Genomic DNA, 16,081 nt, shown 5'->3' on the forward strand with positions numbered 1-16,081 from the left:
CAGAGTTTTACTGTTGATTTATCTGATACACAGAGCTGCACATAATGCTTCAAGTTCAAGCAATTTCAAGAAGCATATTTTTAGTTTAGTTCAGTTTAATTTATATGTCACTTTTCCATGGTGAACCGTGCCCAAAACAACTCAAAATAAATACGGTGTCAGAAATGCACAGTACACATGGTTAAAAGCTTCTCTCCCTTTTCTTCTATGAAGCTTCTTGACAACTCAGAGAAGTTCTTTCTTCAACAGCCGGGGGAGGGGGGGCGAGGGGTGTACAAAATTATTGTTGTGGATAGATGCCATTTCTTATTAACTAGAACGTACAGGATGTGAACTTTTCTGACATTGGTCTAGATTCTTACATTGAAGGATCATTTAAACACAGCTTTGCCCTCCTTGCTGAAGCCATCTGCAAATCAATTCTCTTCAAATGCTGTCTGGAATCCTCTGCATCAAACCCTGTATAATATTTCCAGGGTAGGCTGGGTTGTTTAGATTTTCAAAAGCAGTTACACTCTCTTGAGGCTTTCGTTTTATTTATTTTTCTGTATTTTGGAGGATGTCAGCAGTTGACCAGGCAGACACAAAATTGCGTACAGATTGCAATATAAAGAAGTGGTGATGACTGCTTTTCCAGAACTGCATATCTGGAAGGAACCCCAACGGTCATCTAGCTCAATCCTCTGCAATGCTGGAATCTCATCTAAATCATACATGGCAGATGGCCACATAATCTCTGCTTAAAAACCTCCAAGAAAAAGAGTCTGTCCCTGTCGAGTTGCAGCTCGGCATCCAAAGAAAAATCAGTCTCACACCATGGTAGGTTCCGAAATATGGCTGCTCCTAGGGCTAATGCAGCACAGCTTTTATTGTGTGAAATCAGAAAGATACAAAATACAAGCCAAGCAATTTGTTCTAGCCAGCAGATAAGGACATTCGCACTAGACTATGCGAGCATCAGGCCATGCTACGTTAGCCAATCATATAGGACAGCACGAGCTGTTCACGCGCTGTTCATGCTCCAAGGATGCTTCTAGCTATGAAATCACCCTGCAACAATAAGAACTTTGCTCATGCTCTCATGTACAAGCAATCAATAAGAACTTTGCTCATGCTCTCATGTACAAGCAATCATTTTCCCACATGTCCCCTTTTCTTGTTTATATTATTAGAGGAAAAGAGGGGCCATTACTCCAAATCGTACACTTCATTGCCTAAGCGTCTACACTTTGCAACATAAATTCCTCTTGTAACCCCTGTGGTGGGCCGTGGTCGGTACCACCATGCAGTGCATTGGGAAATCAAAGAGGGTCTCTAGGAGGATTCTCCCAAGGGAGACCGTTCCACTGTCGAACAGCTCCTACTGTCAGAAAGTTCTTCCTGATGCTTAGTCAGTAGCAAGCACTGTACCACACATACTTCTGTTTTAAATCACTATCCTTCGACCTCAGTGCTCCTTCTGCAAAACAGGAATGTTAAAGACCTACCTCATAATTTGTTACGAGGACAGATGATATAAAAGATTGTGAAGAACTTTGTATACTAATAGCAGGGCATTAGTATATCGGGATACTAACAAGCAGTAGTTGAGCAGAATGTGAACGCTTCAAAAATGAGCACTGTGTGGTGCTGTCACTAGAATCATCTGCTTACAAAGCCTGAGTATGGCTTGCACAATAGTTTTTCTCTTTCTTATATTTATCCTCTCAAGATAACATTAGCAAGCTGACTGCAGGAGACACTCATGGACACACTGCAATCTTAAGTATGTTTACCCAGTAGAAAGTTCCACGTAGCTCAATGAAATTTATTGCCAGTAAGTGTGTTTAGGATCGCAGCCACGGTAATCTAATTTTCATTAATAGAATATGGCTTCCCCAATGCTAAACATTTGTGTCAATGCAATGTTTAAGGTCCCTGGAAACTGAAACATAAGAGCAAAATTTCTGCTGGAATAGTAGGGAGGTTCTACCATCCTAAGAATTTGTATCTTAGAAGATGACCTTGTCTCCCTTTTGTCGCTGTCTTCAAAATGAACACTTCTTAGAAAGGAAAGGGATAATAGGGAAAACAACGTTCCATGCTGAAAAGATATAACTAGCTATTTGGGGAGGAAAACAGAAGGTATTGTCTAGTATGTAGTGCACACAAACTCCTTTTTCACCACTTCATTTTGTACTACAACTATAGTTAAGCCTTACAATATGTCATACATGATGGGTGAAATGGAGGACATTGTTTCTTTTAATTTTGCATGCATGGTAATGCATTTAACCACTAAGGTCATACCTGCATGCGATGACTGACAACTTTTCAGCTTGATTCAAAGCAAACAGCTGCTAGTTTGATTGCCTAGCAACTAAAAATTGATAGATGACCCTTAAGATGGATAACTACCATAAATCACCTCATTCAGACACCCAGGGAAAAAATTAAAAAACAATGGCTTTCATGACATTTGCTGCATTCTGTAATGTGCCGTGATAAATTTGGCTACCTTATGGAGGCACAGTTGTGCCTGCTGAAATTAGACAGTTTTCTGCATTCTATACTTCTTGCAGCTTTGAGCCTACTCTGCAAGGTGTGTTCATATTAATATACTCCACTGCCAGAAAAAAAGAATACCAGAAGCTGCTGTCAGTCACCATGAGGCAGGGAGAATCTGTATTCTATCTCGGCATTGCCAAACAGCTTTTAATCAGGAAACAGCAGTCTTATATCATAACTGAGGCACAAGCCTACATGCATTAATAATGGTTACAATAAATTTAGTGTAATGACTTGACCCCTGGTCGACATTACAGATGTTGTGATAAATATGAATATAATGAACTGCTTCCTGTTTGTAAACATGTTGCATGCTTCCAGGTCGGGAGAAAAATAACCCTCATGCAAATTCAACCACGTTTATAGGTCTAGAATGGGCTGACAACCCAAACCACAACTCCATTTAATTTTAAGCCAAAGTATTAGGATTTGAGCCAATTTATTTGTACTAAATAGGACTAATCTTGATCCTAAAAATATGTGCTTGGAATTCTCTTCAACATCTATGGAACTGACTTCAAATCAAGTAGTATGTCTAAGACTAGGCTGCACCCTAAAACACACTTACTGAGGCTGTGGTCATTGTCAGAACTATTACATCTGGTGGCAGTGAAAAAGCCTAGTGGCTATTTTACCCAAGCTGGTTGTGTGCACCTGTCACCATGTACTGAACTCAGCCTTTGGCAACATGCCACCACAACCAGATTGCCATTTCCCCTGTAATTGCCATAGGTGGACACAATTATGAGCATATTAAATTCAATGCTATTATTTCCAAAATGTATTAAATACTGGAGCATATAGGCTAAAATCAAATAACATTGGCTTAAGTGAGTTGTAGATCATGCTATCTGTGGGTTCCCTATCAGAGAAAGTGTCTAAATTAGTTTAGATGCCAACCCCTCATCGTAACTGCATTGTGAAGTAGGCTATAAACTGCTCAGAATGCAGACTGGTATCCCTGAAATTATAATGTCAAACACCAGAGAGGAACATTAGTTGCCAAAAATATCTAAATGCAAGATCACACTTCTGCAAGTAAATCAACATTTGGAAAAGGAAATTCCCCTTATTGTTGCAGATAATGGATTTTCTTCGTTTGTTATAAACAGAACTGATAAGCATTCTAAAACAGATGTTCATAATTGTTTTTATTTTTGTTGATTTTAATTCTGCTTCCACAAAACTTTCATTAATGTTTTATATTTTTTCTCTCTCTTTTAACTTTGAGTTTAATACCAAGCTTACACCTTGTTTTGTTTTTCAGGTTAGAAAAAAGTTAATTCTGCTTGCACAAAACTTTCATTAATGTTTTATATTATTTCTCTCTCTTTTAACTTTGAGTTTAATACCAAGCTTACACCTTGTTTTGTTTTTCAGGTTAGAAAAAAGTTAATTCTGCTTGCACAAAACTTTCATTAATGTTTTATATTCTTTCTCTTAAAACCAAACTTACACCTTGTTTTTAGGGTTAAAAAGGAGATATTCCAATGCCTATTACGGCCTGTATATGCTGAAGTGTTGGGTTTTCCAGTCATTTATTATTGATAGGATCATTCCTATCCTGAATTTTTGGTCCTAAAAAAGTTACTCACTCAAAGCAGCCACCAAAACGTATTAAGAACATCAAATCATCAAAACAGTAAACTGTAAAATGGAACTAATTCAACAGCAGCAGACGAGTCAAAAACGTAGCTTACGATTATTATTTAGAAAGACTACTCACTAATAGATGTCTGCCTACAACTAGAAACTGATCTCTACAAACTGGAGAATGAAATCTGTGGAACATGATGAGACACCCTCCAGTTACCTCATGCCCATTTTATTTCCTATGTAAAAAATTTATCTGCTCAAAACCAAATCTGGAAGGCCTCATAATGAACCCAACAGTAGCCATTTTTGTGAAGCATAAAAACCATCCAGAGCAATCAGTAGAGCAAGCCTCTCCTGGGTCCATAGCATCACATTATCAAGATCCTCTAATGCCTTCATTTTCAGAAATCATTCTTTACCCCATCATCTGTACTCATACCATACATGATATTCTTTGGTTCACCAGATTACTCATATTCTAAAATTTAGCAAAATATTTACAGAAAGGTTAAATTAGTTTTAAGCACAAACAACATTACAAAATTTAAAACGACTGCATTTTGAAATATAAATTACATTGTTACGAACTTAATGAAAGTTCTAGAACAACGAGTTGGCAACAACACTCTAAGCAGAACTACATCATCGTGCTTTACGCATCGTTGCAAGCTTCACCTGAAAAAGTAAGGAAGTACTTCCAAGACCAGCATATATGTAATCCAAGTCATGCCTTAACCATGGTTATAGGATTGACTGCAGGTGGTAGACTATATGCCCTTTCCCCCAGGTCCTCCCCTCTCAAGCATGGATTTCCCCACCCTTTCCCCACAGCGCTTAACCATGGTTCACCATCCAATGTCATTAACTGCAGCTAATGCAAACATTCCCACCTAACATTTGAAACTCTGATTTGAAGCAGGTTACCAATTCCAAATTAGGAACTATGGCTAACTTCTATATGGATGTACCAGCAAATTATGGTTTGGAATGATGAGAATTCGCAGTGAATAGGAAAGGAGGCTGGGAAGCAAGGATATGATCCTAACCCCCTGCCACGATTAAGTATCAGCCAATATAATGTACAAACACCACAAATTGCTATCAACTTAACATTACACACAGATCAGACCTCTCTCTTTTTTTCTTTTTCTTTTTTGCAGTAATACCATATGGGCATATGGCAATAAGAATGATTTACTATACGTTGCAAAAAAATCTCAATAAAATTAGGTTATTTTTTTATAAAAAAAACCTTCATTTTGCCACATTTTATGTATCAAAAGATGTACTGCTATGCTGGACAACTGAGTGTCGATAGTTGGTTCATATCAATAGGACTCTTCAAGCAACGTGCAACTGTATGATTTAGACTCCATTTGATATAGAAAGCTTTCACAATATGACACACTGGTTATCAGGTTATATTTAATGCTACCAGAATTTCATGATATCTCATACAGAATACAGCTAGGCTGCAGCACTTCAGCAGCCATGTGACTAAAGGCCCAAGCAAACAAAAGCATTGAGTGCACCTCATTTAATGTCTCTTATGATGATATATTTAAGCTAGGATTAATTGCATACATGTAAAATTCATATTCAATCACTCTATTTGTGTCTCAGCTGTAAGCCTTTGATGTTTCTATGAAGGATCCACAAAAGGAGACAAGAAGGCATGCTGGCCCTTTAAAACTGAAATGCTTGTTTCCTTTCTGTAAGAAAAGTAAATCATGCTGTAGTGAGTGGAGCTTTGAAAAAGCATCCATCCATTAAAGTTCATGGATCCTCGTTTCCAGATTGTCCCTCCCCTGGCTGTGTCTCAAGTTACAGCCTTGTACAATCCAAGTCTAAATAATATTCACCATGATAAATGACACCATAACTCCGATATCCACAATCAATCTTTGCTTTAAAGATACATCCATCTTCAATAATGTTGATGGGGATTCTGTAAAATGGGAAACGTGACTGTTTTCCCGACCTCCTAACAGTGGGGGAAGGAAACTCTGAGTGATGGCTGTCAGCTCACATCTGGCTGCAAAAATAAATTAGCCTTATGTAGACAAATGAAAGGACCAGCCCTGACTAGAAAACAGCCACTCCTGAGCAATGGCTAATTTATAGGGTTCCTTTCTAGAAAGTTCCTCGCTGAGGCTACAGTCCCCTTAGCTATCTCTTTAAATGATATCTGATGCTGTAAATAATTTTACTGTGATAGCAGCAGCTATGCATAATGTTTTTAAAGGGGTCTGTGTGAGTGAGAAAACAATAACTGTTCTCTCATACGAAATAAAAACGAGACAGTTGGGGAAAACTTTTGTTTCAGCTAAAAATATGTTTATATTCTGGCAGTCTAATCTATGGTTAAAAGAAAATAATCACATTTGAGCCGTTAATCTTAATGGCCTTATAATAGTGCTGAATGACAAGGTTAAAAAATAAATAAACAACTGAGTGTAAAACTATTTTAGTTGCAGTTGCTTTTCTTCTTTGTAAGTGAAGCACTTTTTGCGGAGAATTCTGTAAACTAAGTCACCTTATTTGTGCAGGTGTTGTATGAGTCATACATGCTACACAGAAAAGAAACCCCTTATGTTACCTGTTCAGGTACTTTATATTGAAGTACTTAATATTCAAAACCAAGCAAAAAGCTTAGCAGAGACAAAATCTGAACGACGACAAAATGCATGAAAATGCATAGGGAAGGTTATTCTGTGCAGTGCCAGACCTTTTATATCACAGCAACATTACAATCCTATGCATGTTTCCTGAGTGGGTAGTCCTACATTGAACAATGGGGCTTACTCTGCAGTAAGTGTGTTTAAGAGAGGAGGCTGAAACACTTCGGAAATTGTTAGGTCTCTTTTTTCTTGTAACGAGAAAACTTAGTATTTTACTTCTTGTACAGTAGTGCCCCACACATAGATGACTTAAATGCAGCTAAACTTTGCAAGAATATACCATCACTAATTGTGTCCCCCGAAAGAAAGAAAGAAAGAAAGAAAGAAAGAAAGAAAGAAAGAAAGAAAGAAAGAAAGATTTCCGAATTCTCCAAGGAAGAATCCATATTAGTGATGATGGTGGAGGTTGTGAGGGTTAATTTTGTGAAGGTTGAAGGACTTACAGTAATGCTGTGAAGACAGAAACATCACAGGCTTTCCTGGCAAGAGGCTCAGAGAGGGTAGGAGGGGACTACGAAATGAACTCTCTCAGGCTTTGTCATGTACGTTTCCCAAGGCCCGGACTGGCCCCTTTGATAAATGACACATGTCATTCTGTCAGAGGCTGACACTGCAGCTGGGAGGGCTAGTGATATATGACTCCACTGAAAAGGAAATCAACTTTTTGGCACTGACTAAGACTGTGCCCTGTGTAAGGATTTTGTTTCTTAAAAAGTGAAAGATAGACTTAGGATTTGAAGCGGGGTGGGGGGGGGAGTTGAAAAACAGATTGAACGACAGCTTACACTTAATTTATGTTAACTCGGTAATGGTGAAATGTGCTAGCCTGTGATAAATAAAAGCTACATTAGTCAATTATTAATCACACTCTAACTTGTAGCCAAAACCCATGACTTAAATCTGAGGCCTGAGCTGCCTTACAAACAGATAAGACAGTGTTTGATAGATGTCTTGCATAGTGTAATCAGGAAGGAATCAAAGGCTTAGTGGTTTAACCAATGAGGGTGTGTAGAAGGTTCTGGAATCTGAAACTGGGTAAAGTGGATAACTGGATTGAAAGCGCCCTTTCACAGAGGATACAGTATATCTTTTGACTGCTTAAAAAAAGGAGAGAGGGAGAGGGAGAAGCATATCTGACTTTAGTTTTAATCTTTTTTATATATAAATACACGGATGTCTTGAAACTGTATTTCCCTCCCTACAACTACTGTGTTAAATCATTTAAATCTGATCACTATTATGGAGTCTCACCGAGACATCAAGTGTTTCAAATATGATCGTTTTGCACGGATTACAATTTAAGCATTTTATTTAATCGAATGAACTCGCATCGGGCTACGACACATTCATGCAGATACTAGCTGTAGAGGGGAAAAAGCACAAAGCTGCATAAAATAAATGATTTCTATTCAGCCAGGCTGTAAAGACAAAATAAAGGATCTGAGCTCCAAAAGGGAAGAAAAACCTGAAAATCAACCGTGCATAGGGGGCAGGGAAGCTGAATCTAAAATGGCCACAATGAGGATCTCTGAAAGGCTCACACTTCACCTAGGAAGGAAACTGCTGTGTGTTGTCTGTCCGTGGCAGGCAGGTTAATATAACAAACTCTCCACTCTTAAGGTGCTAAATTTCTCCTCGCTGCCCACAGGCCTAGCAGAAGATGCCCATATCAATAAAGATCTGTCTACAGATGGCATGTGAGGTAGAAGTCGTTCACCCGTGGTGTATTCTCATACATGCTCTTACGCATCTGTATCATGTAAATTCAATTTAAGCTGAAGTGAAGTATGTATGACCTTTCACTCACATTGGTTAAAAAATCACTCCATATTGAGAGCCAACAGTAGATTTGTGCAGAGCTTTTCATCTGGACAGTTGTAAACGACATTAACTGGTTTTGTTACCCAGACATTTTGTTTTAGCACAGCCTTAATGCTAAGCAACTAGCAATTTCCATGCATTTAAATGAAATAACCTTCATGTACAAATCAGCAGTATTCTTTTAATTTTCTGGGAGAGTTCATAGTCCAGCTACAAATTATTTGAAAGTCCTTTGTCATGCAACACATAGGGTTTTGTAACTGGAACATAAAGCCCTTATAATACTGTGTTAATTTCTATATCATTGGGACCTGTGTCCCATTTTATTCCTGGGCCGCTGTGTAAAAATAAAAGGAAGCCACAGAATTAAAACCACTTCTCCATCTTCATAGAACTGCTTTCGTTCCCTAGTGCCTCCCTAGGGCTGGGTTGCTAACTGACCAGAAAATAAAATACCCTGGCCTGTTCTTGTGGCTTTTAACAGCAATTTTAACAGCTAGAAAATAGGCATGATCACCTTCTATTGCCTGCATATCAAGGAGATTAAGGATGCAGAGGTTGGTCAAAAAGTTGGCATTTGGGCAAGGAGCGGAAAAGACAATGAAGATAAGCAAGGAGGGGAAAGTGAGGTGCTCCATGCAACTTGTAAAACCACTTCAACTTCCCCAGAGGTAACCTTCCCTGTTAGCATGGCTTCAAAGCACCTTAAACACAGCTGAGAGCCAAAAGTAAAAAAGCAATACCATAGGCCAAGTGAGGCAGAAGGTACGAAACGTAACCTACCCTACCCATTAAATTGATGGACCATTATATAGTATTCAAATAATAACCAGGCAGCAAATAAAATATGTACTAAAACCTCATTCCTAATAAAAAGCTTAATTGTGCCCAGAAAACCAAAGCCAAATAGGTATTTCAATACTGCTGAAATAGGTTAACTTCAGCTTTCGAAAGGATTTCCAGAGATTGAGGGCAACAACCAATAATGCCTCTCTAGATGCCCTTATGATCTACCTGGATCTGGGGGCTCAGTGGCAGCCATTCTTTGATGTGAGCCCTTGTCTGAAATATATTTGGGGGAACCCATCCCAATTTAGTTTGAATATGCACCAGTATCCAATAACATACAGTGTACCTTGGGTTACATATGCTTCAGGTTACAGACTTTGCTAACCCAGAAATATTACCTCGGGTTAAGAACTTTGCTTCAGGATGAGAACAGAAATCGTGCAGCGGTGGTGCAGCGGCAGCAGGAGGCCCTATTAGCTAAAGTGGTGCTTCAGGTTAAGAACAGTTTCAGGTTAAGAACAGACCTCCAGAACGAATTAAGTTCTTAACCCGAGGTACCACTGTATCTTATCATCAGTGGTGAAACATTATTATGAGAAGAAATTTTTAATTAAACCTGAACTATTTGTCATAGAAAAAATTAACAGAGAGCTACATTACTATATAACAGCAAAATTGTTGTATATGATATATAGACAATATATATGGATATAAGATATATAGCTGTTGCATATGACATATTAAGATAAATATATATTAAATACTTTATATCTTTAAGATATATATTTGGGTGGGCCTGGGGCCCTCATGTACCATGGACTCTGCAAACCTTATAAGAGGACCACTCTCAGGCCTTGAATCATTTGAGGTTGTTCACACATTCACCCAAACCCAAAAGTTTCAAGCACATACCCAGATTCTTTACATGAATCAGAGACTCCCGCTCCAAAACCTCAGCACTGAGTGTTCCAGTACGATTCAACAAAATGAAAAAATCCTCTATTGTGTGCATCAATCCCAGAAAATTTTTGGATTATAACCAAAACGTTTTAATCCATGGTTAATTGGCCACCAAGTAGTTGGTGTGGGGTGTGGGTGTATCTAGGCCAAGGGCACCAACCTGAATAAAATAAGGGAGGCAGGCAAGGTCCGCACCGTATAATCTATCACAAGACGCGGCACATGCACACCATTTGAAGGCAATGCCCATCAACGTTGAAGGCCGCCGGCCTCCTCAAATATTTTATTGGGGGGGGGGCTGAAGGGACCTTGGCCCCTAGGAGTTGGCTCCTACAACCTAGGCAGCTGCAAGCTCATATCTAAGTGTCAACTAAAGGGTTGTGGAATTACACGACGTGGCAACTGCAACCTCTCCCTACTATGGTACTGTATAGGATCAGAAGGCAGTACCCTGAGCAAAACTAACTTACTGGAGAATAAGTGCTATGCAAATGTCCAGGCTCTTATTAAAGGGGATTTTGTTTTGTTTTCTGGCCCATCATTCCTAACTTAAGCTGTTCTACTAACCTGCATATGTAAAGACAGAAACACTTAACAAGTGAGGACTGTATGCAATAAGCAAAAGAATCAGGGCCATGATGAGGCCTGATTTCTTTCTTATGACATCTGGTCTCAAACAGGAGGAAGCATCAGGCACATTGGCCCAAATTCAGGAAAGCACTTAAGGCATATTCTTAAATTTAAATACATAAACACCCTCATCTTTAAGTGCTTTCTTGAATAAAGCTTCAACAAGGACCACTTCTTATCATAGGTACAGCACTATTTGATTCTATTTTCTATTGTTTGTGAAAGCTGCACATATTTTCCAACCAACACCAGAAATCCGTTTACTGGTAGAATTACCAAAAGCATCTCACTCGCTGGGCAACTATGGGACAAAATAAAAAAGGTTTTTATTTTATGGTTTAAAAATGAATGGGATTACATACCAAGAAGGAACCACTGCGCACAGAATATAAAAGGAAAATATTTCTACTTGTGCATTTTAAAGCGTCTGAGCTCAAACAGAATTCTTACTTTTTTGTTATGTTTTATCAAACAATTTTTGTTTATTCATAATAAGCTGTATGTATCAGTACCAACATGCCAGGTGCTGTACTTTTATTTATTTAATGCATTTCTACCCAGCTTTCAGAGCACATTTCACTCACAAAGTGGTTTACAAATTCATAAGCTTGTGCAATAGACAGCTTATTTTACAACACTAAACACTGCAAAGAAGTTGTTTAAACCTCCATCATCCATGAAACACTGAATGTTGCAAGTCAAAGCTTTAAGAGTGCACCTGAGACAAAAATCAGTACAACTTTTGTATTTTATGCACAACACACCATGTTTTCCCCATATGTGGTGATACAGAACTGACAGAAGAAACCAGAAGGTGTTGATTTCAGCTTACCTCAGCTTTAAGAAGTAAAAATAAACTAACACTTGTATCAGAAGTTAAAATCTCAGAAAAAGTAGGCTTACTTTAATAAAAAGGGGAAAGGGGGGAGACAGCTGTTGTCTAAATTCACACTGCCTTCACAGCCTTCAAACCAAGATATACTACAATGGGTGATTAGATGTAAATTAATTAAATAAACACAAAAATAGAAACACAGTACAATTGTCGTATTTTTAAAGGTGCATAAAAAACCAAAAGTCCTAGTGACGTGTTTTATCTGAAGCACAGTTATTATCTTTGAATGCTTGAAATCAAATTAGGAAGGAGTACGAGGAACAAAACAAAATGATGCATTTCTAAAAATGCACACAAGCTAATGGCTGAAACTTTTCTACCTTCTTACCAAAATATATTTTCCAAACCAGAAAAAATTCAGAGTGAGTGCAGAATGTTTATATATTACTTGAGTCTCTCTTTAAAAGGTTTATACTTTTACTTTATGACCTGTCCTTGATTTGACACTTCCGCTCATCAGAAAGGGATTTATAAGATAATCCTGAAGGTGAGGAACAGACATCTGTCAGGGACTGGCTGGGTTTCACTTTGCGAAATTTAAGAAGGGAGAGAAATCCTGTTAAGCTCTCTTTAGTCACCAATAGACATCAAAGGTAATAATTAAAGAAGACAGACGTCATAAAAAATAAATTTATGTAGTTCTTTATAATGCACAAGCACTCCAGTGTGTAAAACATCTTTTAACAGTGAAAGAAAACACAACATTGGGGGGGGGGATCTATTGGGCTTTTTGTGTTTGCTTGTTTGTTTGTTTGTCTACTTGGAAAAAAACGATTCCCCCCACTTTTTAAGTACAAGTTTAAACCAAAGACTTTCAAAACCTTTACCATCTGCGGGTACATGAACTATGGATGACCCCAAATGATTTGCACTCTGCTCAGAATCCCTTAGAAAGCACGGGAAAAAGTATCATTAAGAATGACTGATGACTGCCAGTCATGGTTGACCTCACCCAAGCTTTGGTCTCTGCCTCAGTAATAAGCTGTCCTTTATTAGCACCAACACTCCATAAAAGGGGTGTGTTTAGTCACAGGATAGTGGCCTCCTAATGCTCATTGCTTGGCTCTGAAAGATTGATTAGTGCTCATTTTTACTGCCTTCACAGCATATACAGTGACAGCAACACAGAGAGCATCAGGGCCTCCAGCTACAAAACCAGAGATTTGGGGAGGAAAGGCAGTTGGAATATTTTTAAGAAACAGAATTGACGCCTCAGACACAAAACTTGTGACACTCATAACCTCATTTAAGCACCAATACCATAAGGATGTGATCCTACACACAGTTAAATAATTTATTTCACTTATGTTCGTTTATTTTTATCCTGTCTCTTTCCAATTTGAGAGAGGTACGTCAACGGTACCTTCCGGCCCAGGATTTGGCTAGAGACGTTTGATATAAATACTTGCAATGTGAGAAGAGTACAGTACTTGAAATATAAAAGTTATAGGCCCTGTTTGTCAATTGGTTAGTATATTTCCTGTTCCTGGCTTAATAACTCTTGGACTTCTTGCTTTCAGCTGCTTTTGCCTCAAGACTTTTACAACTTGCCAAAATAATTGATGTCCACTTTTACTTTTCAAAGACTGGAATTTCATAATGAGTTTTTGTGCAGAAGAAAGGTATTCTGTATATTCTGAAGGCCAATGTTCCTGGTTCAGATCCTCTTGCACTATAATTTTCACCAGGTGCAAATGTTCAGGGAAAAGGAGGAGACGAAAGCCAAAGAAAGATGAAATGTTTAACCTAAGTTAACTTCTCCTGCCTAATTTGCAGCACTTTCCTTCCACATCTATTCTTTTATTCAACAATCAAAGTCAGTGGCTCCATTCAGACATTATGTCAAACAAGCCCTTGTGTTAGCAATAGTTTAAAACTCAACCCAATGTTTGCGCTTTAACACAATTGTGCAAATTATGGTTGAGGGGTTCTTTTCTGATTTCTTCCTCTAGCCTCTCTGAACTGCAGTGTCCCTTCGTACAGTAGTCTCTGGAGGAAGGTGGAAAAACCAAAAGTTTGTGAATTCTTTACTACGGTTTGGTGAGATGTCTCAAATGAGCCAAGGAATGCATTTGGTTCAATCCAACAATATGAGAAAAACAAATAACTACATGGCAACGGGTGAGATCCAGTGGAAGGTAAGGGGACATCTGCTCATACAACATGATTTCTCATTTCTCCCGTCTCACTTGCAGCCCCTTCTCACCTCCAAAATCTTCTCTAGAGGGTCCTGCATACCCTCCAACATTTATCCAATGAAAATAGTGACGTCCCATCCCATAATGATAATTTTACTATTTATACCCCACACATCTTACTGGGTTGCCCCAGCCACTCTGGGCAGCTCCCCACAAATATAAAAAACATAATAAAACATTTTAATATATTTTTTTAAACTTCCCTACACGGGATTGCCTTCTGATGGCTTGGGGGTTGCATATCTCCATACCCTCCAACATTTCTCCAATGAAAATGGGGACATCCTAAGGAAAAGTGGGACATTCCGGGATCCGATCAGAAACTGGGGTAGTGTCTATAAATCAGGAACGTTACTGGAAAATAGGGACACTTGGAGGGTCTGGTCCTATTGCACAAGCAGATTTCCAGTGCACAAGTGGGCATTAGATGACACCCAGTGTCAGCAACCTGGACCACAGAGCAATGTACCCTTTATAATAATAACAACAGAGCCATTATAAAATATACATACTTAACAGTAATGAAGTCCAGCCATCATTGTTCAATACTACTAAAAGCAGGCAGGACATGAGCTCTTCCATGAAAATCCATAAAAAATACCTGACAATACTTGTATTTCCTTATTGATATTCACCACCATTTTACACATGCACACACCTGCTAAAAATGTTACTACCTTGTTCCTGGGGGAGATACTACCCTAACCCTACAGCAAGGCCAGATAGTTTAAAATCCAATTAACACTACTTGTATTAATTGTGTTCAAACCTTCCTGCTTTTTCTTTTTAAAACGCTCCACTTCGCAAGGATAACATCGTCTCCCATGTATCATTAACATCATGGGTATGTGTTTTTTTCTATTTTCAGTTTGATCACCTGTGGAGGTAGGAGAGAATTTTAAAACTTCAGCGTTTATAATAGTAGTATACGTTATATTTGTAAAATATCACTAGTTATTCTGTAGGTGTGCCTTGGCTTAATTTTTTTTTTTAATATTAATTCTCCCAATTCAGTGCTTCACCTAAACTATTGATTATTACTGATTAAGAACTTGCCCATATGACTGCTCTTGGGAAACAGTTATATCATGTTAAAGGAAGATACAGTTGGAAGTTGGAACGGTGTTTTTTTTACAGTTTGTTCTGTTATCAGAAAAGGGGAGCAAGTGGCTTTCCATATGTGTCTGGACTATAACTGAGACTGATGGGAATTGGAGTTTAACAATATTTGTAGGGCCACAGGTTTCCCATCCCTGTTCTACGTAATTGGGAACTGAAGCATAATAACCTCACACCAGACAACATTACAGCGGTGGCTTACTGGATTAGTACTTTTAGAACACATTTTGAATACTATGTAATAACTGCTAGTTTTAAAAAATACCTATATTTGAAAGTTTACTTGCAGCAATAATATCAATTAGATATGTTGATAATTTGCCAGTAATCCATATTAACCATTGTTGCAAATACAATTAATTCCCTTCTTGCTCACCTATTTAATTTTTATCCTTACAAAGTTATGTATCTGTATCCACAATCAAATGCCTCAAAAATTCATACTTTTTATTATTTATCTGGCTATGGTAGGTCAATTTTATACCTGATTTAAAAAGTATTTCCTTTTATCTTCAGGGGTTTCATGCAATATATCTTACAATGGAAATATTATTCTCTAAGACAAGGCTTTGATCAGAAATCTAGTGAAATAAACAGTAGGCATTACTGGACTCTTCATGATGCTATGTCCTAGGCCATAATGAAACCAACACAACTGTCTAATGTGATTCTTTGCATCTTACCACAGTGTGCCCCCTAGCATCATACACAATTTGTGCTTTTAATATGTAATTAGATGATAAACAACTTAAAATAGCACCCATGCTTGGCATTACTAGATAGCTACATAATCATTAAGACAAAAGCGCAATCCTCCTTGAAACAAAAGAATTGCACAGATCACC

The 16,081-nt window shown here is 38.1% G+C and overlaps 1 protein-coding gene across 6 annotated transcripts in view; it reads right to left on the minus strand.

The window, feature by feature from the left end:
- The window catches only part of TSHZ1 (teashirt zinc finger homeobox 1), a 79,856-nt gene that overhangs the window by 50,245 nt on the left and 13,530 nt on the right, over window positions 1-16,081 (minus strand). The window contains exon 1 of one of the 6 annotated variants that reach the window (XM_081204146.1): window positions 10,347-10,365. The exons of the other annotated variants lie outside the window; for them this stretch is intronic. The gene's annotated coding sequence lies outside the window, so the exon portion shown is untranslated. Of the gene's footprint in view, window positions 1-10,346; window positions 10,366-16,081 lie in introns of those variants that run through there. 6 annotated transcript variants of the gene reach the window in all.

The sequence above is a fragment of the Podarcis bocagei genome (genome assembly GCF_964188305.1).
Source record: "Podarcis bocagei genome assembly, chromosome: 8".
Lineage (NCBI taxonomy): Eukaryota > Metazoa > Chordata > Lepidosauria > Squamata > Lacertidae > Podarcis > Podarcis bocagei.